Here is a 20,802-nt window from a genome sequence, read left to right as displayed (position 1 = left end):
GCAGAGGTGTCCCATCTTAGTCTTATCTTAAGATCCCTAACCCTTAATTGTCCTTGCTGTATGAGTCATCATTGAACTGGTGAATGAAGGAGACACTTACCAGGAAGGTTCTAGAAAGAGCAAACATTTGCCTGCTGGAGGACAGTTTAGATGTTGTCTGTGCTGTCTAGCACAGCTGCTCTTTTCCCATGCATCCCTGGTAAGGCGACTTGCTCTAGGTCACACAGTTCCTTGAGTAGGGAGCATGGTAAAGCATCCCAGGAAACAGGAAGCGTGTGGGAAAGCTTTCTGCTGAGATTCTCTGCCAGTGAGTGCACTGACCTTTCTACCTCTTTCCTTCTCCAGTCCCAGGCCTGTCACTCATTATTTCTGTGACCTTAAAGAAGACACTCAACTCTCAGTGCCTGTGAGAGGAGGGTCCCAAAAGCATGGGTAGACTGTGTTGCTCTGAGGATTGATGAGTTTGGAATGCAAAGCCCTCCAAACAGCACCCAGCAAGCAATCTGCTTGCCGTGTGTTAGCAGTAATTCCTGTGGCTGTCATTACATGTACCACATTCCTTTTCTCCCTCTCCTGCATCCCTCTCTACTTCTCCTCAGATGGGGCTCATTCTCCTTCTTACTCAGCAGGTGTTGTATATCACCCCCACTCTCTCAATGGCATCTTGAATGTCATCTGCAATGTCATCTGCTGGTTGTTGGATGCCTAAGATGGGCAACTTCATAGTTAGAATGTATAATTTGCAAAGCCCTGGCAAGCATGAGGAAGGTACCTCGCAACTGTAGAGGAGATGTTCGCTGCCCAGCTTCTCACTTGCTGAATACTTGCCCATAGCCTTGACCAGGAGACCAGCCTTTAGGATACTCTCTCCCACTTTATAAACACAAGCTCAGCTCTGCTGCCTTCCCAGATTCCTCAGGCTTCCGAGGTGCCCACAGCTCCATTCCTCACCAACTCAGCCACACAGAGTTCAGGGAAGTCGTGTGCTTGAGCACAGAGCATAACCAGCCAGACCACCCAGAGCCCAGAGCCCCTACCCTTCCCCTCCTTGTGGTCTCTGCCTTTATTTTCTCTTCCCAGACGCTCTTTGCAATAAAAATGGAAAGGTCGCTTCTCAGCTCCTCCCCCACACCTATTTTACTGTCCTCAAATCCTCAAGGGCTTAACAAGCAATTCACCTTTTATCCACTTATCAAGCATTGTGAGGACCACATGCTTTCTGCAAGGCATTATAGGAGAGTCAAGATGAATAAGATAAAAACACTATGCTGGGTGGGGAGGCCAGGATCTGCTCTGTTCCAGGAACAAGCCAGGTGCTTGAACTCGTCCTCTGAATTCCCTACCACTCTGTCTTCGCCAGGGCTTTGCTGTACAGTCCCCACTTCACTGAGAACACAATGAAATAGGGAGCTTTGCCTTACAGTTATGCCACCACCTACACGGCAGACAAGGTAAAATAGGCACCAGTTGCCCAGGTCAGACCCTCATAGCACAGTGCTCAGGTGGGGAGACCCGTCTGATGGAAAGATGAGTGTGAGCCAGGATCCAGTAAGCTTGTGCAGACCAAATGCTGTGTCCTACCAAACGCATACATTGACACCTATTCCCCTCCAAAAAGAGGGAATTTGAGGTGAGGTCTTTAGAAAGGGACTAAGTTGTAAGGCTGAGGCCCTTGTGAATGGGAGGGAGTGCCCTTACAAGAAATCTTCAAGAAGACTTGGAAACATTGTTTAGTCTATAAAGAGTGTATACCTGTTCTCAGTCCCCAGCACCCATGTGGAAAAGCTGGGCATGGTGGGGCACACTTGTAATCCCAGCACAGAAGAGTCAAAGAGAGGCAGAGAGGCAGATCCCAGGGGGCTAACTGGCAAGTTTAATTGGCAAGCCTTGGGTACTAATGAGACCCACCCTCAATAATCAAGGTGGACAGCTCCCGAGGAATGTCACCTGATGTTGACCTTTGGCCTCCACAGAAACCAACATACTCATATGCAACCCTACCACACACACACACACAGAGACATACACACACACACACACACACACACACACACACACACACACACAAAGACACAGAGACATAGACACACACACACAAACACTGACTTGCACACATAGCATGGACTGAGGCAGAAACACTCTCAGGGCTGTCTCCGGCCACAACCACTTTTGCTGGCTGTCCTTGTTTATGCCCAGACTGCAGGGTCTCTCCTTTGATTTCAGATCCCTAGCACCCAGGTAAAAAGCCAGGCACAGCATCATGCATCTAGAGTCACAGCACCAGAGAGGCAGAGACAGGCAGATCTCTGCAGCTCCCTGGCCAGTCAGTCTAGCTAAATCTCTGGGTTCAGTTAGATGCTCTGTCTCAAAAAATAAGGTGAAGAATGGCTGAAGAAGACACCTCTGGCCTCCATATGCACATTCAAGTACATGCACACTTGCACACATGCACACTTGCACACACACACACACACACACACACACACTCTAACACACATTTACATACATGGAAATTAATGTACTAGGCATTGGCTTGGACACAATACTATGGGATAATACAGCTAGGAATGGGCTATGGATTGTGCTACTACCCAGCTGTGTGACCTTGTCACACTAACTACCCTTCCCCATCATTAATGCCAGGATCTACATCCCCAAACATGGTTGTCAGGATTAAGTAATGTAATATGAAGAGGTGCCCATGATGGAGAGGCCCAGTGCTTAGGCTGGGTACCTGGCTTCCTCTCTCCATGGCTCCATGTCTTTGAGCATCCCCTACCTTTGTGTCTCTTTTCTTCATATTTCCATTGAGGATGACAGTCTCTAACTCAGTGTCATTATCTGAATAAAAATGAGTTCACAGATATCAAACACATTATCTGTGGGTTCCACACTGTATAACTGTTATTAATTGAATCTCTCTCCTGAGTACACTTGTTACACTCATTGAACATGGCATGCTTCTAACAGTGACCATGAGGACAGACACCTCAAAGAACCCCTTCTCCTGCTCTCAGTTCATCACTAGCCCCCAAAATACATGGGAAATTAGTTTGCTTGAAACAATGGCCCTGTTGCTGATTCAAAAATACCTACTTTGGGCACTAGAGAGATGGCTCAGCAGTTAAGAGCATGACCATCAGGCAACTCACAACCACCTACAACTCCAGCTCCAGGGGATCCAACTTTCTAATTGGAAATGCCTACTCTAAATGTCAATGGTTAACTGTCATTGTCTCAAAGCACATGAACAACAAGTGAAAGCAAGTTTCCACCCTAGGAAATGCAAAGGGAAGAACATCGTTCATCAGATTTCAAAATACTCAATCCTGGGGACAGCCCCTGATGTTTTTCGAGTACTTTTCGTACACTTGTCACAGGACATTGTCTTTAACCCTCTGACAGTCAATGTGGTGGGTTTTGTTATCTACCCATTTTACAAGCCAACAAACTGAGCCTTCCTTGGTCAGAATTAAGCATCAAGTACATGAGGACAGAATTGGATCCCTGGTTGGTGTGGGTGTGGTTCATACCTGCTGTGCTGCAGAGGGGTGTGAGACTTGCCCTCCAGAAACACTAGGCTCATAAATCCTCCTTGTGGAGGTGTGTTTTCTGTGGCTATAATGGGCTACCACATGCTGGGCATATTACAGAGATGAGCCCAATGTCGACTCATGATTCTGGTCAAAGGTCAGTGACCCACATCTGAGGATGGCCTTATTGGCAGAGTCCTGAGGCAGAGCAAGTTACCCTCAGCAAGTGACAGGAATGTGAGTATGTGACTTCTGGTCTCTCTCCCTCTTCTTAGAAGTCAGTGGTGGACCCTGCCCTGATGACCTTGTCAAAGCCTGTTCATGTCACAGAACCCCCACCTCCAAATACTGTAAGTGGTTTGCAGCTTCCTCATACCACACAGTGATAGAACGACACATGAGTACCTGCAGACACTCAAACCCCATCCAAACCACAGCACTTGTAAGATTAAAAAAAAAAAAAAAAGTCCACTTACCCAGAGGGAGGGAATCCTGATGCTTGCACATTGTCCATAGACCAACCACTACCTCCAGATAGCACGTCCTCGTGTCCTCCCACCACCTTGTCCCGTGTACTAGTGGAATAGGCAGCTGGGTGAAAGGTGTTAGTTATTACCAGGACTGCCACAAAGTAGCGGAGCTGGGCTTTCATCTCAATGCATTTCTGCTGATGTAACAAAAGACTTGAGACTGGCATATTTTTTTTAATTAAGAAATTTTTAATTCATTTTACATAGCAACCACAGATCCCCCACCCCTCTTCCCTTCTCCCACCCCCACAGCCCCCATTCCCTCCTCTTGCAAGTTAAGGCCTCCTATGAGGAATCAGCAGAGACTGATCCATTCAGTTGAAGCAGGTCCAAACACCCCCCATCAAGGCTGTACAAGGTGTCCCACCATAGGTAGTGGGCTCCAAACAGCCAGCACCTGCACCAGGGATGGACCTGATCCCACTGCCAGGGGCCCCTTAAGCAGAACAAGCTACTTGTCTTGCTTATGCAGAGGGCCTGGTGAGACAGACATATTTATAAATAAAGGCCAGGAGATACCAATGGCACAGTGTGGTTGTTATGGTTTGAATATGAAATGTCCCTCACAGCACAAGCCAGGACTGGACAGTGAGGGACAGGTGCCCATGATTTCAGCCCTCTGCCATCAAAGTGTTGTTCTGTTTTGAAGGCTACAGAGTCTTTAAAAGGTGGAACCCGCTTTCTGATTGCTTACCATTTAAGAATCCTGGACCATTTCCCCACCACGGCATACAAAGCTGCCCACACTGTCAGGTGTGCTGCTGTACACGGGGAGTCCTAGCTACTCAAGAGACTGAAGCAAGAAGGTCTCTTGAGTCCAAAAGTTCTTGGCTGTAGTGTACTATGTCCGTCAGGTGTCCATTAAGATCAGTATCAACACAGTAACCCCCCAGGAGCAGGGGGACTATCAGGTTGCCTAAGGAGGGATGAGCTAGCCCATGTTAGAATGGAGCAGGCCAGAGCTGTATACTGCCCCCATAATGGTGAACTCAATTCCCTTTCAAACTAAGGCCAAATCAAACCTTTCCCCCTTAAGTTGTTTCTGTCAGGAATCTTCTTTTACAGCAGCACAGAAGTAACTAATATAGTCAGTATTCACAAAACATGCCTACCTCTTACATCCCATGGGCCAAAGCAGAAGGAGCTGGAAAGGAAGTGAGGAGGGAGCAGAACCATACCCATGAGCACCCACTCCAGTCCTCAGTCACGGGGGGGGGGGGGGGGGAGGTACTCTGCAGATTCAAACCGTTAGTTCAGAGGTCCGTCCCTTTTCTGAAGGTCACAAAACAAGCAAATGTTGCAAATGGGGCAGCTGAGGTTTGACCTTGGCTACTGTACATCTTCTCTAATTTCACTTCCCGTCTCTGAGCACACATCCTGCCCCCCCCCACTACACACACTTCACTTCCTGCATCTCCCCACCATATGCAATCCACCATGCATAAGCAACCTTCCCATCCCCTCCCCCACCCCCTAGATACCTGATCCTCCCAGATCCTCCCCTGGCACTCATGGTATCTTTGGTTAGAAGTAGAATACTAGAATTTTCTTTTTACTTTTTAAAAAATTATTTTCCTCCACATTTTTCTTATCTTTTCTGTGTGCTTTTCTTTTTTCTTTTTTCTTTTTCTTTTTTCAGAGCTGAGGCCAAACCCAGGGCCTTGCACTTGCTAGGCAAGCGCTCTACCACTGAGCTAAATCCCCAACCCCTCTGTGTGCTTTTGTTTTTAATTGGAAAAGCATAGATCAAGCTTCATCTGATAACATGACGTGGATTCTAAGTATGACATTTTGCCATTGAAACAAAATTCTAGATCATAAGGGAATCATCTTAGCCTCTCTTACTTTTCTCTTTTCCAAGAGAAATGGAATAAAATGTTTCCGGGTTGAGGGAAAAAAAGTGGATGGAAATGCAATGTGATAACAGATGATTTTCTAAGGGCCGCACTGGTGGAAGCCAACAGCTGCAGCATATTGGTTACATGGAAATCATTAAGTCATTCCGGGAAAGGATAACAAATGTGTGTGCCTGTATGTGTGTGTGTATGGTAGACATGTGTTTATGTTCAGAGCAAGGCAGCCACAGAGGGAATTGCCTGAGTATTGCCTCTGGGCCTGAAAAAAAGCAAGCAAGCCCTACTGTATGCATTGCTTCTAAGACTCAAATTCTTGTTCATCATGGGGTTTAAACTGAAAGCTTAGGAAATCATATTTCTTGTGACATCTGACTTGGGAGGGACCTCACTGCAGTGGAGACGACAGGGTGTCTGGAGTGTTCCGCTCTGATTTCCTCCCTTCTAATAACTGGGGTGTGACTCTAAGGAACTTTTTCCTCCCTTGTAGACTTCAGGTTCTCAAATGTAAAATAAGGGGGTTTTGACAAGAAAGTCTCTGACGTCACTTCCTGTTCTGAGGTTCTGCCCATGTGTGATAGATTTTTATGCTATGAATTCCATCAGCTGGAGACACTGTTTCTCAGACTTGAGTGGTGGTTCCCCCACCCACTCAGCAAGTATGGCCTTTAGTCAAACCAGATTTGGCTATAAATCTCATTTACTTCTCCGTGTTTACAGTGACAATTTCATAATGCCTCAAAACTAAGCTCCCAGGGTGTGGGATACTTAAAGCAAAACAGTTAGTCACTTTCAGGGAAGATGTTCACATCCTGGACTCAGGTCTGTGCAAGGGCTGAAGCGTGTACAGCTCATGGGACAAAGACTGCATCTCCGTACTTGACTTCATAACTAGTAGGATCTGTAAAGTACCTGAACTCTAACAAGATCTGTCCCCAGCTGTGTGGCAATCTGATTATCTCTTCTGCATTGAGTTTGTATGGTAGGAGGAGATAGATACCAGATGCTATTTATCAAACAGACCCAACTGAACCCTCTTGATGACTATATGTGTAATACATCAATTCTCCCTGTCATTATATGGCAGAGTCAAGATTTCAATCAGTTGTCTGGAATTTCAGTGTGTGTGTACCTCACCGACCATGTAGTCCAGTGAACAGTATCTCCACTTTGGCACGAGGAATATTTAGACAAGGTAATTCTTTTGTGTTCAGCGGTCACATCATCATTGGATGTCTAGAAACACCCCTGATCTCATCCCAGGATATGTCAGTAGCCATTCCTCAAGAACATCTCTAGACATTGACAGATGCTATGGTTGAATGGCATGGACAGAATAGGCTGCAGTCTCTACAGTACCTTCCCAAGAAGCATTATGAAGAGCAGAGGTGACGTCATTTAGGCAGTGACCATCCTCACTCAAAGCTTGTTCCTCCAGTCATCCAAGATGCTCCCAAACTGAGCTGATCCTGGAGGAGCTGTGATAAAGAAGCCAGCCCAACCCAGTTTTCCAGTCTTTTAAGTACTGGACAGAAGCTGAAATAGTAATGATGAGAAGGACAATAGCAGCCTGATCTAATGTCGCCTGGAGACCTCCAGACCTTTCAGGATCCAAAGAAAAACATTGGCCCTTCTCAGATGTTTTTAGTAGTCATCTGTTGGTGCCACTTGTCCTGAATCTTCTGCCATTGGGTCACTTGCTTCCATGGTTACTATCCCTGTACATCATTGTTGTCAGCTGCATCTGCTTCTCATGCCCCCACCACAGAGGGGCTCTTTGTCCAAAGGTGATGTGTTTTACCCACACAGTGCCCCTAGGGAGATCCTGGAAGGGGTCTCACTTCAGTATGAAGAAACCTTGTTGACCTTCCCTGTTCTCCTATTTCTTGTCCTCAACCCCTTGATATTGGCCATGGCCCTGGTTTCCTTTCCCTGGACAGCCACGAAGCCTTGGATCTAGATGACTCTAGATCTTCAGAAATTCACCTTTTTTTCTTTTATTATTATTATTATTATTAATTATTATTATTATATTTGTGTTATACTTTTACACATCAGCCATGGGTTCCCCTGTCCTCCCCCCTCCCGTCCCTGCCCCCACCTTCCCCCCATCCCCTCCCCTACATTCCCATGTCCTCCAGGGCCAAGACTCCCCTGGGGATTCATTAAAACCTGGTAGATTCAGTACAGGCAAGGTCCAGTCCCCTCCTTCCAGGCTGAGCAAAGTGTCCCTGTGTAAGCCCAAGATTCCAAACAGCCAGCTCATGCACTAAGGACAGGTCTGGGTCCCACAGCCTGGGAGCCTCCCAAACAGTCCAAGCTATTCAATTGTCTCACTTATCCAGAGGGCATGATCCAGCTGGGGGCTCCACAGCCTTTGGTTCATAATTCACATACTTCCATTCATTTGGCTATTTGTCCCTGTGCTTTTTCCAATCTTGGGCTCAACAATTCATGTTCTTACAGTCCCTCCTCTTTCTTGACAGTTGGATTCCTGGAGCTCCACCTGGGGCCTGGCTGAGGATCTCTGCATCCACTTCCATCAGTTGTTGGATGAGAGTTCCAACATGACAGTTAGGGTGTTTGGCCATCTGATCACCAGAGTAGGTCAGATCAGGCTTTCTCTTGACCATTGCCAGCAGTCTACAGATGATGTATTATTGTGGATTTCAGGGGCCCTCTCCAGCACTCTGCCTATTCCTGTTCTCATGTGGTCTTCATTTATCATGGTCTGTTATTCCTTGTTCTCCCTTTCTGTTCTTGATCCAGCTGGGATCTCCTGCTCCCCTAGCTTTCTTTCCCTCAAAGCTTGCCCTTCATTACTCCCACTGTCATCCAGGCTGTTCATGTAGATCTCATCCATTTCTCTGTCATTGGGTGATCCCTGTGTCTTTCTTAGGGTCCCATTTTCTAGGTAGCTTCCCTGGAGTTGTGTAGCAGTCTAGTCATCTTTGTTTTACATCTAGTATCCTCCTATGAGTGAGTACATACCATGTTTGTCCTTCTGAGTCTGGGTTACCTCACTCAGGATGATTTTTTCTAGATCCATCCATTTGCCTGCAAACCTCATGATGTCATTGTTTTTCTCTGCTGAGTAGTACTCCATTGTGTATATGTACCATATTTTCTTTATCTATTCTTCAGTTGAAGGGCATCTAGGTTGTTTCCAGGTTCTGGCTATTACAAGCAATGCTGATATGAACATAGCTGAGCAAATGCCCTTGTGGTATGATTGAGCATTCCTTGGGTATATGCCCAAGAGTGCTATAGCTGGGTCTTGGGGAGATAGATTCCCAGTTTTCTAAGGAAGTGCCATATTGATGTCCAAAGTGGCTGTAGAAGCTTGCATTCCCATCAGCAGTGGAGGAGAGTTCCCCTTGCTCCACATCCTCTCCAGCATAAGCTGTCTTCTGTGTTTTTGATCTTAGCCACTCTGACAGGTGTAAGGCGGTATCTCAGAGTCATTTTGATTTGCATTTCCCGGATAATTAGGGATGTTGAGCAATTCCTTAAATGTCTTTGAGCCATTTGAACTTCCTCTGTGGAGAATTCTCTGTTTAGTTCTATAGCCCATTTCTTAATTGGACTGTTGGGTATTTTGATGTCTAATTTCTTGAGTTCTTTATATATTCTGGATATCAGTCCTCTGTCAGATGTGGGGTTGGTGAAGACCTTTTCCCATTCTGTAGGCTGTCACTTTGTCTTGTTGTCCATGTCCTTTGCTCTACAAAAGCTTCTCAGTTTCAACAGATCCCATTGATTGATTGTTTCTCTCAGTGTCTGTGCTACTGGTGTTATATTTAGAAAGTGATCTCCGGTGCCAATGCGTTCAAGAGTACTTCCTACTTTCTCTTCTATCAGGTTCAGAGTAACTGGATTTATATTGAGGTCTTTGATCCACTTGGACTTAAGTTTTGTGCATGGTGACAGATATGGATCTATTTGCAGCCTTCCACACATCCAGTAAGAAGTCTATCACCACATGTAACCCCTCACCCTTGGACCAGAATTATGAAGCAAAATTAATCTCTTCTCTTTAAAAGTCGCCCTGCTTTGGGTGTTTAATTGTAGCAGAATGCTTAATACTGTGATGATGTTTTAGTCCCTCTTAAATATTTGGCAATGACCTCTGTGCCTGATGTACATTATCTCATTTAATAATAAGCCTGAGTCATCACAATGATATTCACTAAAACATACAGCACAGTGGTCCAGAATATTCTCTCTGAGTCAAAGGCACAGCTTCCTTCTTTCTATGTGCTTTTGTTTTCTCCTTCTTTGCTATAATAGAAATCATAAGAATAACTAACCCTGAACTCATTGTGAGAATTGAGTCACTAAAGATGGACAGCATTAAAAGGTTCAAGTAAGTGATGGATTGTTGTCACAATTATTGGGGATGAGTAGAGGGGTTTCAGAATGAGTCAGCCTTAGACATGGATAACTCCCAGAAGTGGGTGATTGAGTAAATCCTTGTTGCCAAGAAGATCTGATGCTCTGTGCTTCAAGAAATCAAAGCCCCACTGGTCAGGAGCCCCTTTCTCAACCCTGTGGGTCTTCCCTTCTGGCTTTCCCTACTAATTCCTCATTCCCACAGGGTTCAGTGAGACACTTGGGAAAATATTTTTCCAAAATAAGTTTCAAGTTATTATTTGTCCCAAACCACTCAATTCTGTGGCCCATCCCTGTCTACTAATGTTACCACCCTGTCCCTATTTAGACTGAGGTTTTATAGCTGACCCGGCCTCTCTCCAGGGCTTCCCTGTCCTGCCATCTCTAGCCTGAGTCACCCTGTGATGTCACTGTCCTGAATTTGTCATGGTGGCTGCTGCGGTCTCAGGGATGACTATGGATGAGTCTGGCTCAGAGCCCAGCTGTGACTTATTTTCTTTGTGTTCCATTCCCATTGCCTCATTCCTCCCTGATAGCATGGAATCACAATAGGGCTACCTCCACACTCTGATGTTTCCTTTCCTTATCACCCTGGACCAGGGAGGCTACTCAAAGTCTCAACCTCCTCATTAGTAACAAGAAATATTTGGAAATCATCTTAGTTAGGGTTTCTATTGCTGTGATGAAACACCATGACCAAAAAGCAAGTTGGGGAGAAAGGGGCTTATTTGGTTTACACTTTCATATTGCTGTTCATTGTCAAAGGAAGTCAGGACAGGAACTCAAGGCAGGAACCTGGAGGCAGGAGCCGATGCAGAGGCCATGGAGGGGAGCTGCTTACTGGCTTGTTCAGCTTTCTTATAGAACCCAGGACCACCAGCATCACCCACAATGGGCTGGGCCTCTCACATCAATCACTAAGAAAGTGACCTATAGGCTTGCCTACAGCCAGATCTTCTGGAGGCATTTTATTTCTGATGATTCTAGCTTGTATCAAGTTGACAAAAAACTATCCAGTACAGATATTAAATTGGACTATACCAAAATGCCTGAGCCTGGAACAGAGTAGGGGGCACTAACATCTATTGTCATAAGTATATCAAAAGTATATATGTCATTATATTGACATATAATAAACCACCCCAAAATTCATCAGCTTAAACTATCCTTGAATGCATGTCTGTGTGAGCACTCATGTGTACATAAATGTGTATATGTAACCACAAGTGTTACCCTCAGAAATGCCATCCACCTCCTTTGAGTCAAGTCTGTCACTGGCCTGGACCAGTTAGGAAGGCTGGCTGGCCAGGGGGCATCAATGATCCTACTGTCTCCACTTCCCTGGTGTGGAATTACAAGTATGTGTCATCACACCTGAATTTTCAAATGGGTTCCACAGACAAAAGGACTTTACCAACTGAGCCATCTTCATGCTGTATCATTATTCTTATTCCCGTGGATTAGACAGCAATTGGTTAATCTATGCTTGGCTCCAAGTGGACCAGCAGCTCATCAGGACATGCTCTCAGCATGACAATGGCAGATGCACAGAGGACAAAGCCTAAATAAACAAGCTCGTTTTAAAGCACTGTTTCCATCTCATTGGCCCAAGCCAGAGACATAGCCAAGCCCCAATTAAAGATGAGGGATGTACACTCCAATTGAAGAAAGTTTCTGTCTTAATCTATTTTGTGTAGCTGTTATGAAATGCCTGAGTCTGGGTACAGTAGAAAGAAAAGAGGTCTGTTGAGGTCATACACAGGAGCATATATGGCTTCTGGTGAGGGCCATGAGGCAGAGGGGATCATGGGACAGAAGCTCATGAGAGAGAGGTCACAAGGCAAAACGTAAAACAGGAAAACAAGGCTAGAAAAACAAATTTGCTTTGTGGCAACACAAGACAGCACCCACAGGGGCCTAGTCATCTCTGAGGCCTGACCTCCTGAAGGTTCCACTACCCCTCAGTACCATAGATTTAGTACAAGCTTCCAGCATAGGATGGAGGATACAAACAATATCCCAAGCATAGCAGTCACCTTGCAAACAGCATGCAGGTAGGTGTGAGGAATTAGGAACTGTGATGTTGATCTAGTGTATAGGTCAGGAAATAGCTGTTTCCCTGTTTCTGACTCTCCTCTATAAACTTGGACCTCTTTGTTTCACATGATGTCCATCCAAACCCACCCCAAGGAGAGAACTTACAGTCTCCTTATTGGCATAGGTGATCACTAATTTGTAGGACCTTGGGGGTTAAATGGGTGACTTTGTGGTAATTGAAAGATCACATTTAGTGTGTCATCACTCTCTAACTTGATGTTCACTGTGTCTATACAAAACCATCTAGTCCTTTCTCCTTTGACAACCAGGGACATTGAGGCTTTGAGATGTCTACATGCCCAAGGTCACACAGGTAATATGCAAAGAGAGTTTGACTGCGCCTGGTCTCCAGTCAGGTGTGTTACAGCAATGTGTCCTTTTCATCAAACCAGAAAGGGCAGAATCAGCACTCAGACCAAGACTTCAGACCAAGTTTGTCAACCGTCAAATGCAGCGCTTACGATTCTAACCTTATTTATGTTTGTGCTGTGACGCATCTAGTGATGGTTCTTTAACTGTTCCATCATAAGTTGAATAAATGCATTTCAGAAGAAGCTGCATTTGAGTGAGGACCATAGTGGGGATCACCACAAACAAATGAACAACGCAGCCATAAAAAGATTTACAGAAACAGAGGCTGTGGATATAATTCAGTGATTTGAGGCTTGTCTGGAGTTCACAGTGCCTTGGGTTTGAGCCCCAACTGCACAGAAACCTGGGAATAGTGGTTTATGCCAGTATTCTCAGCATTCCAGAGGTAGAGGCAGGGGGATCAGGAGTTCAAAGACATCCTTAGTTACATAGAAAGTTCCAAGCCAACTTGAGATCCAAGAGACTCTGTTTCGAAAGATAAAGATTTACAAAAATAAAGTAATTTCTATTAAGTTCAAACTGGATATTCTTGCTTTCTATAGCTCTAAGCTCCCAGAGAAAGTTAGGTGTTTGCAAGCATTGAAGACGTGGCACAGTTGAATTAGTCCTAAACTATGGCGCCCTTGATGGCTTCTCGAGGTTTGGAAATTAATTGAAAAGAAAACAACTTTCCTATCACATGGTTCAGTGTGTTAATATATCCAAGTGTCACCAAAACCCACTGGAGGAGCCATCAGCAATTCTGGCTCTACTTCATATGAACATGGCTTTGGAGGAAGAGCCCAAAGTAGGTTCTGTGGAAAGACCCCAGAAACCTTCTGGAAGTCCTTCAATACATACTTGGATTGGGTCTTTACAGGCCACTGAAGAGTAGTCTGTGTGACCTCTTCCAAAAATCATGGCCAATTTTCTCATGACTAGAAGATTTAAAGCCAACATCTCCTGTAATTAAGATTTGGAGTGTTGCTTCTTCCATTAAAGGCTTGATCACAAGCCTAGGGCATGATTGTGAAATAATAGAAACTCTAAGTGGAGGAGCCTAGAGAGATGAAGTTAGATTGTTAGTGGCACATTCTTGAAGGGGATTTTTGGAGCCTGGCCACTTCCTGTCTCTCTGTTTCCTGGCTGCTGTACCTCTGCCCCACACTCTGCCAGGTTGTACAGGTCTAGATGTTCTTCCCAGTGCCCAGACATCTCTGTAGTTCCTTTGCTTTGTTGGACATTGAAAATGTATCAGAGGATATGTCCACCAGGCCTTCAGGCAGCCATTTCCTCTTTAGAATCTTGCTGCCACTCCAGGCACCCAGAAAACACTGCATAGGTTCCTTGAACCCAAACCCCTCAAAACTTTGGCATTTCTTCCCTATACCAGGGCTTCTGCACCTAACCAGGCTACATCTCCTATCAATCAGCCCTTCCCAAACTCCCCTTTTATGAGAACCTCTGCATCATCCCTTCCTATAGCCAAGGAATTATTTTCTCACAACAGACAGAAGGAGCCTTCTGCTTGGTACGAGCATTTCTCTCTAATCTGAGCTCTGCTATATCAACAGTTGCTTTACTTTTTGTAAGGAACTGGGTCTTTGAATCCAAAGCTGGAGAGCAAAGGGGCTCAGACCTTTCCCAAAACAGTGGCCACAGGACAGCAGCACTGCTGGAAAGACCAGCACACTGCAAAGTGAGAGTGAAAACACAAACCAGCTGATGTCACCCAGCTTTGCAAGTGTTCGGCACACATACATACACACACTCCCACATAAACACATGCATACATATACACACATGCACAGGTGTGCACACACATACACATGCATACATGCATGCACACGCAATACACACAGATACACACATGCACATGCATGCACACACCCATGTATGCACACACAGTGTGACTTTGTTGTAAATGGCTACACAGCTGAGTCTGATAAATGGGGAATTTCCCGCCATCCCTAGCCCTTTATCTCCATTTTATCCTTTGACTTTAAGGGAGGATGTAGCTTTCTTCTTCTTCTTCTTCTTTTCTGGTTTTGTAGTATTTTTTTATTTTGTGTTTGTTTGCTTGTACTTTTTTTCTTCTTCTTTTTCTTGATTTTTCTAAGAAAAATGTCCTGAAGGAAGGAATATCATAACACACTTATTTGTTTCCTTTTGTGTTTTTACCTCTGCCCCAGCTTGGGATTCTGTTCCCTGTATGTGCACAAGACCTCAACCACCTTTCTGGGCCGTTCCCTCCCTTCAGGAACAGTGAGAAACAGCAGAGAAAGCCATCAAAGGCCGAAGCTCCACAGGCTCCACGCCTCCTGCTTGGGCGAGGAGGGAGGAAGGAGGCCCCTGTTGGTCCCAAAGGGGATTTCTTCACTTCCTGGCCCTCTCCAGTACACAACTGTGTTTGTGAGGAATGCTGTTGCTGGCTCTGCTGCCGCTGCTGCAGAGGGAGAAACAAAAATAATCTGTGACCATTGGCTCTGTTTCCTGTGCATGTGTCTGTGTGTCTGTCCTGTCCCCAGCCTGTCTGGCATGCTCCATGCTTGTTTGGGCTGGAAGAGGTTCATGGAAAGGGCTCCGTGGAGCCAGAGCCTGCTGAAAAGGCACCTCCACTGGCCCTGACACTGGCCCAGTAAGCAGGAGAGCTGCCTCCTGGCACCTAGAAGACCCTGTTCTCAGTTTGGGCTCAGGGATGGAGTGAGTCTCCCTCCTCCTGAGCCCCTCTCTGCCTCATCAATCTCTGTCCTACACGCATGACCTTGTGCAGAGACTGTTATCGTATGTCTAGCTTTCCACTTAACTCCATAAGACATGGTGACTGAAAACGAACGCAGTCTCTTGGTCCCTACCGAGAAGTTCCTGGAATTCAGGAGATACTCTGTATGTTTAGTAAAATGGCTTCTATTTCCTCTCTCTTTCCTTTAATGTTGCTTCCTTCCTGCTGCCTGTGTTATCTTTGAGAGCATTGTCTAGGGCCCTGGCAGTGTCTTAGGGAAAGCATATCTGCCCTCATTCTGCAAAGGAAGAAGCTAAGCTCAAGGTCACAGTCACACTGATAATGAAAAGTGGGAAGTTTAGGATCTTGGGGTCTGAGCTGTTTGTTTGTTTTTTTTTCCTGGTATCTTTCCACTGAAACATTCTCTCCTTCGTCTATTCTCTGTTTTTTTGTTTGTTTGTTTGTTTTCTTGTCTGCTCTGCCTACTTGTATACTTGCCCATAATCGCCCTTCCCAGGATGGCCATCCATTCATCCATGATTTGGAGGATCTATGGGCCCTGAGCAGAAGATTGAGATGAGTCCACTGCATGGGCCAAGATGTGTCAGCAGCTAGAACTCAGTTACCTGAACTCAGATCTCTACTCATCTCATCCCTCAAGACAGATTTCTCCATGACTTTTATCTAAGACCATCTTGCTGTGGTGTGTGTGTGTGTGTGTGTGTGTGTGTGTGTGTGTATGTGTGTGTGTGTGTTTTGTGTACATATTAATGTGGGTGTGTGTACATATGTGTAGAAGACAGAGGTCAATGTCAAATAATTTCCCTGAATGCTCTTTAACTTACTTTTGAATATAGGGCCTCTCACTGAACCTGGACCATTGTGCTGCAGGGACACCCCTGAATCCATTGCCCTCTATCCTCTGATCCCAAGCACTGAGGTTACACAAGCATGCTGCTATGCCTGATTTTTTTATATGCCACTGGGGATCTGAACTCCGGTCCTCATTCAGACCTTACAGAAAGTATACCCACAAACCATTTCTTTTGTTGTTGTTTTTTCTTTTTTTGTTTGGTTTGAGCTTTGTTTTGTTTTGAGATGTGATTTTGCTGTGGAAGTCCAGGCTGCCCTTGAACTCATGATCCTCCAGCATCAACTTCCCTGATGCTAGGATTACAGATGAATCCCATGCCTAGCTTAAATTAACCTTTATCATTGTGATTTGCACACATTTTATCTTGCATATCTTGGATCAATATAAAAATATAATTTTAAATTTTTAAAAAAATATTTATGTACTGAAACACATCCTCATGACTTTTTGATAAGGCATCTGATCAAGAAGGCTGGGATAGGACCTTACATTCCTTCACAGTTTTGTGTTCATAAAAACCCTTCTGGGAAATGGAGGGGATTCTTATCCAGCAACATTGTAAGAATTTCTGGAGGACATGCTCTGGAAGGTGGGAGTCCCATCTTTGAAGCATAGGAAGGAACAATCTACATCCTTGAGAACAGTCTCAAATATCGGGGTCTCTTTACCTTGTCTGAGGGCAGTCAGTTGGGTTTTTGTTAAGATATAATTCACATCCCTCGATTAAATTGTGCAGTGCAATTATGTTTAGTGTGTTCACAGATACAGGCAACCATTTTATACCCCTTGTATGGATAACTGTATTTTTGAGTATTCATTTACCAATCGGTGAACATTTAGGTAGGTCCCATATTTTGAGTAATATAAAAAATGCCTTTATGAATATTCATGAGCAAGTTTTGTGTAGATATTGCATTTTCCTGTTTTTGAGACTTAGGGGTTAAATCTAAGTTAAGGGCAATTGAATAAAATGCAGATTCCTGGGCCTCTAAACCCTCTAAATCAGACCCTAGGAGGAAAACCAGAAAATTCCATGAACACTTAGCTCTGTGGAGATTCTGAAGTGCCGTGGGGCTGTCTCACTGTGGCTTGTGGTTCCAGCGTCAGTCATTACCAACAGTGAGGCACAGTTTATTCAGTGATTTCTCACAAGGACGATGCGTCCTAACCACATCCAATCCTCTTAATCGGCCCACAGAACTGTTGTGGGGTGCTGCTGCAGCTGTAAAGAAGAACCCCAGGCTCGTCCAGCACCCCATCCAGGGCCTTCTGACTGGAGCCCTGGGTTTATCGAGCCCCAGGCTCGTCAGCACCCCATCCAGGGCTGTTTTCTAAAACAAAAACAAAACCAAGCATCCTAAAAATACTAAAGTGAGCTGCGCTCTAGTGGCACTTTTTTTTTTTTCCAGAGCTGAGGATCCCAGCACTTGGGAGGCAGAGCCAGGCGGATCTCTGTGAGTTCGAGGCCAGCCTGGGCTACCAAGTGAGTTCCAGGAAAGGTGCAAAACTACACAGAGAAACACTGTCTTGAAAAACCAAAAAAAAAAAAAAGAAAAACTAAAGTGTTTATGAAGGCTGGGGGGGGGGGGAGCTCTCCCACTCAGCAGTACCCTCCTGTGGTTTCTTAATGGAAGCTGCCCATTCCCCAATGACAGTTTGAAACCCTCCCATCTCAGAGTTCTAAGTCATCCCTCAGAGATTTTCATCCAAATGGAATTAATGATGTGCCATTAATTCATTCATCAAAAGTGTCTAAACATTTGTCTTGGGTAAGATACTCTAGTAGATTCTAGGTACACAGTAAAAAGACTGGGGGATGGCTCAGCCATTAAAGGCTATCACAACCTAAACACCAAAAAGGCACAGTCATAGTCTAGCCATGGAGACCTAGAATAAGTGCTGTAATAGTGTGGTCAGAGGGCCTGGGAATACCAAGGAAGGCTGCCTGGAGGAGGTGAGCCCTCAAAAATCTTGAGACAATGTAGGGAGAGAGATAGTATTTCAGGCAGAGGATCTATGGGCGCAACTGTAAAAAGGCAAGGAGAAGCTGCTTGCTTAGGGGTGAACCCAGGGCATTTGTGGCTCCACAACACCCAGATCACAGAAAGGAAGTGCAGAAACCGTGTGAAATGAAAGAGGTGGACCAGGATCAGATGGAAAGGGAGTGGGGCCTTATGTCACACAAAGAGCATTCAGTGCAGTGCTAACCCACACATCCTGACATCTCCCAACCAAAGTGGGGAGATTAATCCATAAACATTAGAAAAGGAAAAGGCATCCCCAGAAGGCAGTGGAGACTAATGGGTACCCCTAAAATGGCAACAAAGTAGGCTCTGGGCCCAGCACTGGAAACAGGAACATACAAACTGCTGTGTTCTCTCAGCACCCCAGCCAAGGTACTGAACCAGATGCCAGGAAATTCATTACCCACTGAAACCAAGATTGCACCAGAGATTTTTAAAGCTGCTGTTAAATATTTGCTTCACTATTCCAGTATGTTCCTATTTCAAATATTTGTCATGTGGACATTTTCTGATTTGGAGTGAGAAAGCCAAGTCAGTGGACTGACCCATGTTCACTATGAATAAATAGTTCCCTCTATCATGGGCTCTGGGAATTCTGATCCATTTCTTTCAACTACCATGTACTAGGCCTCCAATTATAGGATAGATATATACCAGATTATGAAGATGGACAATAAACAGGATGAATGATGGATTGATGGATATGAGATAAAAGATAGATGATTGATGAATAGAGAGGTGATAGATATTTGAATGATTGAAAGATTTATAAAGATGGTAGGTGATAGATACATACATAGGTGATAGATACATAGATGTTATATAGATGATAGATACATAGGTACATAGATACATAGATACCTAGATGTTATATAGATGATAGATAGATAGATATAGAGATAAAGACATAGAGAGATAGAACAGTGAGGAGTTGAGAACATCATGACTGTTCTTTGCAGACACCTTCTCTATCCAAAGTGGTGAGTAGATAGAAGTGGGCAAAAAGAATTCAATAGTGTATTCATTACTTGTCTGTTGCTGTGACAAAAATGTCATGACAAGAGCAACTTAAGGGAGAAAAGGTTTATTTTGGCTCAAAATTCCATGGGGACACAGTCTATCATGACGGGAGGACTTGGAAGAGAGCAGGCAGGAAAAGCATGGCAGTGAGAACAGAAGGCTGTCCACATTGCATCCCTCCTCAGAAAGCAGAGACTAAAGAGGAGATGGAGTCAGGCTCTAAAACGTCGAGGACCACACACAGTGACCCACTTCCTCCAACAAGGCTCTACTTCCTAAGGGTCCCTTCCCAAACAGTGCCAATGTCTGTGGAACAAGTATGCAAAGACAAGAGTCTTCAAACTACAACTAATAGAAACCCAGTGTGGGGGAACCCAGGAAGGGCTTGCGGGGAGGAGATGATGCCTAAGGAGGTCCTAACGGATTGGTAGAAATTAGATGCCGAGAGTGGAAGATAGCCTGGCCTTGGCTTGAGAAATCCCACAGCAGCCGCAGAGTGACCTGCCTCCTACTATATGACCTAAGAGAAGCCACTCCAGAACTATAAAATCACACCAATCTCATGGAATCGTAGGGGATAGAACAGAGTAAGCATTCAGTACTTCATTGAAGCTTCGTCAGATTCTTCCCTTCTCCCAGCACTAAGAGTTCAGAGGATGTCACATCAGCTCATCGTGACAACAGTCTAGTGTGAAAGACACTGTCATTTCTCTCATTGTACAGAAGAGCAGGCAGATATGGGGTGTAGATTCACCTGAAGTCATACAGTGTTCTGAGAACAAGCCAGATTGGACTCTAAAGCTGTGACTTCATAGCGAACACTCTGGACCACTATAGAAACTGTTGGGAGCTGGCCAAATGATGAGCTTCATTGCATTGCCTGTAACCCCTGACGAGCTAAGAGAGGCAGGAGCCAAAGCTATCTCCAGCACTCTCCCCGAGCCTTGAAAACAGAAAACACATCAGGATGGCCATTTCCCTGGATTTGGGGTTTATTTCTCTACCAGTAATGCAATCAGCCCTGGAACCATACTGAGAAATAAATAAAAGGGGACAGATTGAGGAAGGTGTTTGCCAAGGGCTTCTGCTCCAGCTAAGCTGAACTCTTCCTGCTCCAAACCCTGAAGTAAAGAACAGCAGAATCCTGACCATCAAGCTTATAGCAGGAAGGAACTCCAGAATTCATCTGCCCCATCACAATTAGTCTGCAGATGAAAAAAGGAAGGTCCCCAAGGGGAGGTGTGTCAGCCAGTATCACATGATGGCTTCCTGCTAACCTGGGACCTATCAAATACTGCACGCTCACACCATGTCTTGATTATAGCAGTCATGCTGGGACATGCAGGGCCTGGTGATATGGGGCAGGCGCTCATATCAGTCTCCTCCTGTATTCCTGGATTATACAA

General features: G+C 45.0%; 1 protein-coding gene across 5 annotated transcripts in view; it reads left to right on the top strand.

The window, feature by feature from the left end:
• Syn3 (synapsin III) overlaps window positions 1–20,802 on the top strand; it is a 427,823-nt gene that overhangs the window by 302,099 nt on the left and 104,922 nt on the right. The gene's annotated exons all lie outside the window — the stretch shown is intronic.

This window comes from Onychomys torridus, chromosome 20 (assembly GCF_903995425.1).
Source record: "Onychomys torridus chromosome 20, mOncTor1.1, whole genome shotgun sequence".
NCBI classification, from domain to species: domain Eukaryota; kingdom Metazoa; phylum Chordata; class Mammalia; order Rodentia; family Cricetidae; genus Onychomys; species Onychomys torridus.
The sequence above is the reverse complement of the archived record's forward strand: the minus strand, read 5'-3'. Positions and strand labels throughout refer to the sequence as shown.